Genomic DNA, 12,835 nt, shown 5'->3' on the forward strand with positions numbered 1-12,835 from the left:
TCAGGAGTGGGTGGTGAAGGGCAGTGTGGTATTAAACAGCGTGGTCTAGAGAGACCTCACTTGAGCAAATTTGAAGGATGTGAGGAAGGTCCCAGAGCATCAGCTTGAGGGAGCCGCTAGAGAAAAGACCTTGGGGCGATGGGTCATGGTCTGTTTAAGGACAAGGACAGGTGTGCCTGGAGCTGGGGAGGCTAGGAAAAGATGTAGGAGGGCACTCAGGGAGTTGACAGGGGCTAGATTCCATAGAATTTTACAGGCTTTTTTTTTTTTTAATTTTTAAAAACACTTTACTTATTTTTGAGAGAGAGAAAGAGAAACAGAGTGCAAGTGAGGGTGGGGCAAAGAGAGAGCAAGACATAGAATCCCAAGCAGGCTCCAGGCTCCGAGCTGTCAGCACAGAGCCCAACTCGAGGCTTGAACTCACCAACTGCAAGATCATGACCTGAACTGAAGTTGGAGGTTTAACCAACTGAACCACCCGGGGACCCTGAATTTTACAGGCTTTTACTCTGAAAAATGAAGGATGTATTCATTTCCTGTGGCCACTATAACAAATTACCACAAATTTGGTGGGTTAAAACAATAGAAAAACATTTTCTCACAGTTCCAGGAGTCAGAAGTCCAAAATCAGTGTCCCTGGGTTGAAGTCAGAATATCAGCATGGCTGTGCGCCACAACGGCTTTAGGGAAGAATCTGTTTTTGCCTCTTCCAGCTTCGGTGCCTCCATGATCACATTGAATCCTCCTGTTTATTGGTCAAGTCTCCCTCTGCCTCCCTTTTATAAGCATACATGTGGGCTGCTCCAGTCTCAGAAGTTCTGGGGGGAGGGGAGAGTGGCAGTAAAGGAGCAAGCCTAAGAAGACATGACAGCAGATGCTAGGGCCTTTGGGGGCCAGAGACAGGAATGGCTGCTCAGCCCCAGATGCCCTCTGACCCTGCACTGGGGGCTTCCTTCTAAAATACCTGAAAAAGAAAATTACCTGACAGAAAGGACCATAAACTGAAAGGGCCAAGCAAACATCCAAAAGTTCAAAAAGGCTGTGACCATTTAGGGGCCAGGACAAATATTCAGAGTCATAGTGTCCCTGGTGGAGGGTGGAGGGCAGCCAGAGCAGAGACATAGAACAGAGATCATGGCAGTGAGTTATGTGACTCACCTGGGGTGAGGCTGTCCCCAGCTGTTGTCACTAGCCTTCTGACCAGGAGGGAATGAGCCCAGCCCCAGATTCCATCTTGCAAGTTGTTCTTCAGAAAACGGATATTCTGCCAAGTAGCCTAGCCTCATGCAATTTGGCCAGACCTATTTTGGAGGTTGTCTGACCCTTCCCAGCACTGAGAGGAAATGGGAGAGACTAAAGAATGTGCGTTAAGCGCCTCCAGCTGCTGACATGCTGCTGACAGTGGCAGATAAGAGGAGTTGAGTGGCATACGTGAATGCAAGCTCCAATAGTCCTTGACTTGACTGCATTCAGATGGCTGGTGTGCAGTGTACTTGAAATTATTTATGCAGACCCATCAGCTCTGTTTGGGAAGGCTGATTAATGTTTGCAGGAGTTAGGGAAGAAGCAAATCAAATATTATCATGGCTCACACTGGCCCAGCCCACACACCGTCACCCCTGACCCCAGACACATGGTCCTTGAATGGACTTCCTCTTCCTTTTTGTCATTGTGAAAGAGACTTGTGTCTTAGGGATCCAGGCAACTCTCTGACTATCCAAAGGGCAGGTTTGTATGCTATTAACTCCTGTACTTCCCAAGCAAGGAGAATATATCATTTTTATAAGCACCCAAAATGGAGGTTAGAGCAAAGAACTGTAGCACATTGATATAGTAGGCCCTACGGAGTAGGGAAGGCACTCTATTCATGAGATGGGGAGTTGGGTCACTACTCATATTATATTGGGTGGGACATATCATGTCTCTGAGCTTCCATGTTCTCATTAGTAAATGGAGAGAATCAGATTAGAATAGAAACAATTCTTTCTTTTTTCTTCTTTTGCCTTGCTTCCTTCCTGTCTTCTCTCTCTCTCTCTCTCTCTGTCTCTCTCTCTCTCTCATTTTCTTTTAAAGTATGGAACAATTTTCTCAATGATGAAAATAATTGCACTGGCATTACTTCTGTTTGGTTCTTGGGGCGCCTGGGTGGCGCAGTCGGTTAAGCGTCCGACTTCAGCCAGGTCACGATCTCGCGGTCCGTGAGTTCGAGCCCCACGTCAGGCTCTGGGCTGATGGCTCAGAGCCTGGAGCCTGTTTCCGATTCTGTGTCTCCCTCTCTCTCTGCCCCTCCCCCGTTCATGCTCTGTCTCTCTCTGTCCCAAAAATAAATAAACGTTGAAAAAAAAATTAAAAAAAAAAATAAAGTACGGAACAATTTTCTCAATGATGAAAATAATTGCACTGGCATTACTTCTGTTTGGTTCTTGTTCCTAGCTTTTTAGGGTTAAATCATCATTCACAGAATAATTTATGGACAATCTGGTATATCTAAGGGTCAGTAAACTTCTTCTTTAAAGAGCCAGATAGTAAATATTTTAGGCTTTGTGGGCCATTCAGTCAAGTGAAAAAGCAGCAACTGACAAAGGTAAACCAATGGGAGTGACTGTCTTCCAATAAAACTTTATTTCAAAAAATATCGGGGCGCCTGGGTGGCGCAGTCGGTTAAGCGTCCGACTTCAGCCAGGTCACGATCTCGCGCTCCGGGAGTTGGAGCCCCGCGTCAGGCTCTGGGCTGATGGCTCAGGGCCTGGAGCCTGTTTCCGATTCTGTGTCTCCCTCTCTCTCTGCCCCTCCCCCGTTCATGCTGTGTCTCTCTCTGTCCCCAAAATAAATAAACATTGAAAAAAAAATTAAAAAAAAAAACCAAAAAATAGGTGACAGGCTGGATTTGGCTTATGGGCTATCTTTTGCCCACCCCTGGGATAGTTATCCCAGCAATCTCCTTCACTCTTGAACCCTATCAAAGAACTCCAGAGTTAACCTCAGCGAGGGAGGAGTGGAGACAAAAGAACTAGATAACCTCATTTTCCTGACCCTAAACCAATAGCATTTCTCTTACACCCCAGCCTAGTAGTAGAATATATATAGGCTCTATAAGGAATATTTTGTATTTAGAAGTAAATTGCTCTGTATTCATAGAGGGAAAAGAGGTGAGAGACAAAAACCTAAACTGTTGTTGACTTACCTGATGAGCAAATTGACAATCATTCCCCTCTGCCCCACAGGGCCAATGTCAAGTCCAGACTAGATACTGGAATTTATGGGGTCCTGCCATCTTCTTCTACCACAGCCCATAGAATGTCCCACTCTGTTTTCATAGTACTGGTTATATCAATAGCTTCCCAAAAAACCCAGTGTCAGGTTGTTAATTATATAATTAATCTGCCCATGTGAGGATGGAGATTCTAATAAGACTCTCAGGTCTCCACTGTTTTATAGTCATAGGGAACACCTCCTAGGCTAATGGTCCATCCATTTTTTCTGAATACCATTTCTCCCCACCTCCAGGAATCACATCCTATAGGATATGTGCCTAAAGAAGGCCCAAAGCCCCAATTTCCTGCCTCAGGACCTTTGTACATGCTGTACCTGGGCCTAGATGTCTCTTCCTCCAGTTCTTACTCTGATTAATTCCTATTTAAGTTTCAGGCCTCAATTTACATATCATTTCTAAGAATTACCTTCCCTGGCCCTCCAATGTAAACCATTCCCCTTTATTATTCTCTCTTAGTATCCTAATCTCCTCCCACATTTATCATAGGTGTTATTACATATTTAATTTTTGTCTTTTGGTTTAAGTCTGTCTTCTCCAAAAGAATTTAGGGGGAGAATATGAGGACCATATCTCTTTTGTACAACACTGCATCCCCAACTTCTCACACCATGCAGTGAGTTGGCACTTACTTAACACTTGCTGAATGAATGACCCATCATTTTCCATTTTTGCAAAAGAAAAGAGAGACATCGTTCCAGTGGGCTGGAGTCTAAGCACTCTCTCCACTCTGCAATTTGGATTGAGGTTCTGTTATGGACTGCATGTTTATGTTCCTATAAAATTCTTATGTCAAAATCCTAACCACCAATGTGATGGTATTAGTAGGTGGGCCTTTGGGAGGTGATTAGGTCATGAGGGTGGAGCCTCATGTATGGGACTAGTGCCCTTATACAGGAGGCCCGAGAGGACACCCTTGTCCTTTCCACTCTAGGAGGACACAGTCAGCAGTCTGAACAAGGAAGAGGGTCCTCACCATAACCTAACTGAGCTGGCACTCTGACCTTGGACCTCCAGCCTCTGTAACTGTAGGAAATAAATTTCTGTGGTTTATAATCCAGATAGTTTATGGTGTTTTGTTATAGCAGTTGACTAAGACAGGTTCTTACTCATCACATGCAGGACTGCTCACGGGAAGATGTAAGTGATGCACTCTGGAAACTTGCACTGGCATTAACAGGGGAAAAGAGTAGGAGGAACAGTCAGCAGAGTACAATGTCCTTGTTTCCAGAGTGCTAAAGGAAACTTTGGAACTCTAAACCAGATGGGCACGTGTTGTGTCTTCTTCCTCTTGTGGGTTTTCTTCTCCCTTGAGGAGAACTACCTACTCCTTGACATTTCCCAAACATATGGTAACCCTACAACTGTCCCCACTCCCATACTCCATCCCCAACACACCCAGTTACTTGGTCCACACTTAACCATGATCATGTAAAGTCCCTTTCTTGAGAATCCCAGTGGAAACTGAGAGGGAGAGATTCAGTCTCTCCCACATGTCAGTTGGGTGACCATGATTTATGTAGATCAGGAAAGCAGAAGGGATTTGTCTGCAGGTAAAAAAAGAATCAAACAGATGTGAAGGGAGGAGGAGAGAGAGCACTGTTGGATTCTAGTCCCTGATTCCATTCCTTCCCTGAAGCCCTGCCAATCTGCCCTCAGGTGATTTGAGAAACTCACCTTTTTGATTAGACAGATTACCTGCTGAAAAATGAATTTTAGGTAAATAGAATGATTTCACACAGTGCATCCTCTTTAATCCTCATAGCAGTGCAGCAGGGGAAGAAATTTACATTTTACAGATGCTTTTTGGTTACACAAAAATTAGTCCTGGGCTTGAGTTTTAGTCTAATTTCTATCATAACCATATCATCTGAAGCAAATTAACTTCAGGCTGAGGAGCCTCAGTCTTCCTCAAGAAACAATTTGAGGCTGCGGGAAGGGTCTAGCAAGAGGTTAAGCATGAATCTTGTGTGTAACTTATGAAATCAATGACCCTAACCTAGAAGATTTTGAACAGGTGGGAGCTATCAATAAACTTGGCCTCAGTCTGTCTTCTCGTTCCTAAATGTGTGAATTGGATTATACAGTATCTAAGATACTTCCAGCTCTAACAGCCAACAGATTATTTTCCAGCTTCAGTCACCAAAAGGTTTACTCTCCATCACAAAAGAGCTGAAAATGGCCAATAAATTTGGTGGGACATTTGGACAACACAATTATAGACCCACTTGTATCTGCAATAATTCTTTCTGGCTCTGAAGACCTTTGAAAATTTTCCCTTTTATTATGACTACAGGGATCATTACTTGGCAAAGAAATTTCCCCCTAATATTGATCTATGAACATCAAGAATTACGTGCCAGGATAAAAAGATATAAAAATAAAATCTATTAACTTATTGAGAATAAAAGCCAAGGCTGAATTTTCATGAAAATTAACCAACAAATGTGACTAGCAAAACTGGATGAGCTAAGAAAATACTAGCTTAATTGACTTACCCTGCATCAGTGATTTTCAAGTAAATGTTTTCCAGTTGTGGGCCTCCAAGTTTTTCTTGATTGTTCAATGGGGAAAATTGATCCCCCAACTCTTAGTCTATTGTTGGCTCACTGAGAGCTGCAGCGTTGGTTGATGTCTTCACTGTTCTAGCCAGGCACCTCCTAGGCACACTTGCTATAGCATTCCTTGAATGAACGAAATACCAGAAAACCAAGAATCTGTAATCTCACTACATTAGTGGGGAAACACAAAAACAAACTGCTAGCTTTGGATCTGAGTTCCTAATCTGAAAACTCATTAAAATAGATTCTGAGTATGATGGCCTACCAGTTGGATTGAAAGCACTTTCCCAAATTGTCACCAAACTTAGAAGTAAGTGATATTCAGAAACTACCTATGATTTTTAAACATGCGATATTGAGAAAATCCAAAGGCATTCAATACATGACTTTTGAATGAATAAAATAGCTTTACATATTTATGTGACTATCAAAGTTTTTAAGTGTGTATACATAAGGTGTTTATGTTTCCTTACACATAAAAGAACAAAATGGTTTGGTTTGTTGTTTGTTTTGTTTTTGTTTTTTTTTGTTTTGTTTTGCATTTTCTGTCTGTTTAAATTCTTTACCTTAGTTTCAATGTCCACACTTTGCTCAGCCATTCCAAAGTATATTCTTCTGTATTTCCTTTGGAGGCTCATCTTCTGACCTTTGGTGACCTCATCATCTGAAACTTGAATGAGAATGGGGAAAATGGGATTAACTGGGCCACATAAGAAGAGTCCTTTGCCTATCCAAGACATATTATTATTTTCTTCCTCTTGTCACACACACACACACACACACACACACACACGGATATAGATAGATGATAGATAGATGAACATAGATACATATTTATATAAATAGAGATTAGTAAGACATAAATGGAAATAGAGGTATATTTCAATTTTACCTGCCTTGTAGAGCACAATAAAAATCCTGAATTTACCTCTTTTCCTGCTCCAAGCGGCATGTGATATGGTGGCGTCCTCTCCCTGTAACAGAGCTGTTCATCTTCATTAGATCCCTGGGTCATTGGCCTTCATTAGCTTGCCCGTGGCCTCTCATTTGATTTGCATTGCAGGCTTCCCATATAGGTAATGATTCTAATTTAGAAAATCTCCAGAGGTCACAGCAAAGAAGCTGGGCCAGAAAAAAAGATGGACAGAAATGACAGGAAGGTGCTGACTTCCCTCACCTCTGCCTCACTCTGCCTCCTCCAGAGAGAGGAGACAGCTGCAGACTGCTTGGGACTGTGGAGCTTCAGAGCTATCCTGGTTTTGCTTCAGTAAGTGGGTACTCTTAGTTAATGCCACAGGGAGCTTGACGAAGGGAACACAGAACCTTAGCCTGAAACCACCAAAGGCTTTAAAAAGGCGCCAGCTCCTCTTGTGCCCTTTTCTCCTTTCTATACCATACACCTGCCGCAGCAACTCCCCCCTTCCTTCTTGTCTCAGGGCCTTTGCACATGATATTCCTTGAGCCTAGATCTCTCATCCTTCAGCTTGTCCCTGATAAATTCCTACTCCTCTTTCAGGTCTCAGTTCACATATGGTTTCCTATAAAAATACCTCACTTGGTCCTCTAGTCTAAATTTAGTTCCCCCTTTTATTCTTTTCTAGTATCCTAGTCTCCTCCCTCATCACATTTATCGTTAAGTGTTTTAGATTTATTCATTGTCTCTTGCTTTGAAATCTGTCTTCCCCAGAGGAAAGTAGAAGCATGCTGTGGACTGAATGTTTGTATCTCCCTACCCCAAATTCTTATGTTAAAGCCCAAATCCCCAATATGATGGCATTTGGAAGTGGAATTTGAGGGAGGCAGTTAGTTTTGGAGGAGGTCTTGGGGATGGAACCTCCATGATGAAATTGGCATCTGTAGAAAGAGATTAAGAGAGCAGTGCTCTCTCTCTCTGCCATGTGAGGACATAGGGAAAAAGTAGCTGTCTACAAGTCAAGAAGAAGTCCCCCACCATAACCTGACCATACTGGCACCCTATCTTGGACTTGTAGCCTCCAGAATGGTGAGAAGTAAATATTTATTGTTTAAGCCATCCAGCCTATGGTATTTTTTGTTAAAGCAGCCTAAGCCTGGGGTACCTGGGTGGCTCAGCCAGTTAAGCGTCTATTGATTTTGGCTCAGGTCATGACCTCACGGTTCATGAGTTTGAGTCCCATGTCAGATTCCATGCTGACAGTGCAGTCTGCTTGGGATTCTCTGTCTCCCTTTCTCTCTGCCCTTCCCTGGCTCATTCTCTCATTCTCTCTCTCTCTCTCTCTCCAAAATAAATAAATAAGCATTTAAAACATTTTTTTTTAAAGTAGCCCAAGCCTACTAAGACGGGGGAGAATATGGAGAACATATCTGTTTTATACAACAACACTGTATCCCTAGCATCTCATACTATGCAGTGAATTGGCACTTAACTCATATTTATTGAGTGAATGACCATTAATTGTTGCTGTCGATAAGAGAAAAGGCCAGCATCCTTCCAGTGGATCAGAGTCTGAGCATACTCTCCACCTTATTACTTTGGCAGAGGGTCTTACCGACTGCTCAGTAGACCCTTATGTCCTATGAGGACTGCTCATTGGACGTAAGTGATGCACTTTGGGCACTCAGCCAAGGTCCTTGTCTCCAAAGTATTAAAGGACACTTTAGAACTCCAAGGCTATGTGGCCCTGTTCATCTTTCATCTCATGGAGGAGGGGGTCTTTTCCCTTGAGAACTACCAACTCTTTGATACTTCCCAAACTACATCAACTCCACAACTGAGCCCAGCCACCCTCTGGCTTGGGCTTAAGTTTATGTTTTATCATTTTCTCCCTCAGTCAGGCAGCACCCAGCCACTTGCATGAAGCAGAGGTGTTCAGTTTTGCAGTCAATACAGCCAATTATTTGTATCAGTTTCCTGTGGCTACTATAACAAATTACCACAAATTAAACACATATTTATTACCTTACAGTTCTGCAGGTAGACACCTGAAGCAAGTCTCACTGGGCTAAAATTACTGTGTTGGGAGAACTGTGTTCTCTTCTGGAAGCTATAGGGGGAGAATCCCATTCCTTGCCTCTTGCCCATTCTACAGGCTGCCCACATTCCCGGGCTTTCACCCCTTTCCTTCATCTTCAAAACCAACAGGTTACATCTCTCTGCTCATTCTTCCATAGTCACATGTTCCTTTCCTGCTCTTCCTGAATTTCCCCCTTCCACATTTAAGGATTCTTGTGACTATATGGAGGTCCACTCAGATGATCCAGGATAATCTCCTCATCTCAGGATGAGGACCTTACCTTAATCACATCTGTAAAGTCACTTTTGCCTTGTAAAGGTTCCAAGGATTAGAACACATGGACTAGTTTGTGGGGACTAGGGTGGGGGCATTATTCTCTCTACTGCACTGGTAAATTATTCCCAGGACAAGTCTCAAAAAACAGGTGAAGAGGTTGTAGCTCCACAACTGACAGTTCCTCTAAGGATTCAAGGAATACAATAAGAAAGAGGTGAGGATTGGAACACTGATTAATAAACAAAAGGAGTGGTAGAATCCTCATGCCAGTGAGACCCATTCTCTAGCACATCATCCACTGCAATCAATAAAAGCCAGCTGTGAAAACATTCTAAGCCTGAAGAAAACGATGTTAAATAATAGACTCAAGAAATGGGAAGTCTCTGATATTTGCTAATAACAAATTTGGGGTATTCTGGGGTAAATCTTAAAGCTATTTGTGCCAGGAATTATTTCAACTGCAAATAACAGATGCAAATAACTGCAAATATTTGCAAATAACTGCAAATAACCACATGAAAATGGCTTAAGCAATAAAGACATTTTATTATTTCATGTAACAGAAAACTCAGAGGTAGGTAGTCCAACATGCGGGCAGCAGCTGAGCATCAGCCAAGACCCAGGCTCTCTCATCTTTCTGCTCCTTCTCAGGTCAGTCATGTCTCCCCTTGTGGTAGTAAGATGGCTGCCACAGTTCCAAGAATCATGTCCTTACAGAACATCATCCCAAGCACAAGAGGTGAGCATGGGGAAGAGGACCCTTTCTTCTCCTCCTGCTATCTTTCATCAGACATGAAAACTTTCCCACAGTAGCCAGTAGACTTCACCTCAGATCTCACTCTCAGTGGGCCAGTTAGGTCACATGCCCACTCATTGGCTATTTCTTGGCAAAGAGGAATGACATTCCATAATTGGCCTAGACTAACCAGAGTTGTCCCTCTGGGGGTGAGCACATTGCCACTCCAAGTAGAACTGGGGGTCTCCTAAAACAGAAGAAGGAGAATAGCTATTGGGTTGACAACCAATGGTGTGTGTCTCAAAAACATTAGCTGCTATTTATTTTTCAGTGTGCTAACACATAAGTAGGTGGCTCTCCATTCAGAACAAAACAAGTTTTTTGTTTAGATCTGAGATACATATCAAGCTAATCTTCTCATCAATTTGGACCAGAATGATTATGGTAATATACACAGTTAGTCTAACTTTACCTAATTTTGTGTCAAAAATAAGCAAAGACATTAAAATTTGTATCCAGGGACAGGAACATTAAAATTTATATCCTATGTGGTAATCATCCATTGTAAGCTATTTATTAAACACCTGTAATATCCCTGGCACAGGAGCTAAGCACTAGGTTTAAGATATAGTTCCTCTCCTTGAATAGTTACAATAGAGATGGTTAAGTATTATTACAGGTGCAAGTACATGGAACAAGGAGAGCCCTATGTTGGGGTTATGGAGAATGTTTGGAGGATGTGACACTTTAGAGATAACTGAAGGACAAATGGAGTTAGCCAAATGAGGCATGAGATGGGGACTAAGTTATGGGGTGAGGAGAGGATGAGGAAGTATTCCAGATGAAGGAACTAGCTGTGAAAAGACCTAGAGGTAAGACTTCTTTTTTGAAAGACTTTATTTTTGAAAATAAATATAATTCAATATGGCAGGACCAGAGTGATTAGTGGTGTGAGGAGATAGACTGGAGTCACATCATGAATTCAGACTCTCTCTCAAGGACAGTGGTGAGTTACATAATCAGATTTGCATGTTAGAAATCTAGCTGTTGGTGGGGCACCTGGATGGCTCACTCGGTTGGGTATCCAACCTTGGCTCAGGTCATTGTCTCACAGTCTGTGAGTTTGAGCCCCATGTTGGGCTCTATGCTGACAGCTCAAAGCCTGCTTTGGATTCTGTCTCCCTCTCTCTCTGTCCACCACCCCCTCCCGTCCGCTCTCACTCTGTCTCTCTCTCAAAAAAAAACAAAACAAAACAAAACAAAAAACAAACACACATAAAAATTAAATCTAGCTGTTGGTGGAAAATGGATTAGAGAGGTCCAGTGGTAGACTGTATTATTGGCCCTATTGCTTACTGCTCCCTGCATCCACACGGTTGCCATGGCCTCATAGTGAGCCAAATGTATTTCTCCACCTTTTGACTTTAGGCCAGGACATGTGACTTGTTTTGGCCAATGGCATGTGGGTAGAAGCAATCATGTGCCATTTCTAAGCTGAGTCCTTAAGAAACCTTGGGTATTTCCTCTCGCCCTTTTGTACCTCTGTCTTTGCCATGAGGAGAACGTGCTGTGGCCGGTTCACTGGGTCCAGGAGGAAGAGAGGAGACAAGTGGAGCAGAACCACTCCAGCTGCTATAGTCTAAAGCATAGCCGACTCAGTTGCCCCACAAACTCATAAATGTTTTTGCCTTTATGGGATGTTGAGATTCTTCACTATGCAGCATCATTGTGACAACTACTAACTAAGAGAGGGCCACACTAAAAACAGAGTGGTGTATTAGGAGACTATTGTAGCTGAAGGAGAAAGCTTATAGTCACCTGAACCAAGATAATGAGGATGGGGATGGACAAAAACAGACAGATTCAAAAGATATGAGAAAACAGAATTGCTATGACATAGTAGGTATAGAAAGGAGTTGCTTATGAAAGTCCCCTGAGGTTGTTTCTTGGATAATTATCCACTGAGATGGGGAGCACAAAGGGAGGATGATGTGTTTTGTTATGTTGAATTTGAGGCATCTGTGAGATATCCAAGAGGAGAGGTCCAGTAGACATGGATCTAGAGCTTGGGAAAGGTCTAAGCTGAGCCATAAATGAATATGCAGGTGGTCAACAAAGCCATGGGCCTAGATAAAGACCCTTGAGGAAAAGTACAGAGCAAAAATGTGGAGGATAGAATTCTAAGGAAGCTGCACTCAAGGACAAAACTACAAGAGTCTTCAAAGAAGACCAAGGAAAAGTAGCCAAAAAATAAAAAGAAATACCCAGGGAGTGTAGTGTCTGGGAGCAAAGAATAAAAGGGCTCTAAAAAAAAAGGAGGGTGTGGTCAATTGTGCAGAAAACTGGTGAGGAAAGAGGTAAAGAATTTATGAGGAACCACAAAGAATCTACCTAATTTACAAAGAAAGGAAAGATATTTTTGCCCCAGAAAGTCAACATAGTCCTAACCCCAAGGTCAGACGCTGAGATTCGTTGAGATGTTCAGAAAGTGAGCAAAAGCAAAATTCAGGGCATTTTGAGACATTATCCTCTCCTGGTCCCTCTGGATGAGCGGTGCATTGGAGAAGAACTCTGCTTTCCCTGCAGCAGGTTACCATGTCATCCATGCTACTCTACCAAGAGGTCTTGGCAAGCCTGATAAGTCCAGTAGAAGCAGTGTCTGATAGGTGCCAGGGCTGTCCACAGTCCCTCTGACTCATTTCCCATTAATTCGGGTGAATTTTCTGAATGCCTTGGAAGCCTCTAATCGATCCAGCCTGGCTTCTGCTGTTGGGACCCATGGTAATGCCTGCTTTCAACAGCATAGTTGGCTCTTTCCCCTTGTGTTCTGGAGTCTGAGTTCTATAGACCAGCTGGGGGCTAAAATATCAATACCCCTCTGAGGGAGAACAGGAGGACACGCTGGAGAGGAGGTGAGAACGTGAGCATGTTGAGGAGTGAAAGCCTTGCATGGCTCACATGCAAACACACATGGCCACAGTGCCCAACACAGGATCTG

General features: G+C 43.0%; 1 long non-coding RNA gene across 2 annotated transcripts in view; it reads right to left on the bottom strand.

Annotated features, from left to right (window-relative positions):
* Window positions 1–12,835, bottom strand: part of LOC113601344 (uncharacterized) — a 59,734-nt gene continuing 46,899 nt past the window's right edge. For both annotated transcript variants that reach the window (XR_003422557.2, XR_008299468.1), the window contains exons 4-7: window positions 6,761–6,954; window positions 6,399–6,502; window positions 5,770–5,955; window positions 1–818 (exon numbers count right to left, since the gene is read on the bottom strand). This is a non-coding gene — a long non-coding RNA (uncharacterized LOC113601344). The remainder of the gene's footprint in view (window positions 819–5,769; window positions 5,956–6,398; window positions 6,503–6,760; window positions 6,955–12,835) is intronic.

Source organism: Acinonyx jubatus, chromosome B3 (assembly GCF_027475565.1).
Source record: "Acinonyx jubatus isolate Ajub_Pintada_27869175 chromosome B3, VMU_Ajub_asm_v1.0, whole genome shotgun sequence".
NCBI classification, from domain to species: Eukaryota; Metazoa; Chordata; class Mammalia; order Carnivora; family Felidae; genus Acinonyx; species Acinonyx jubatus.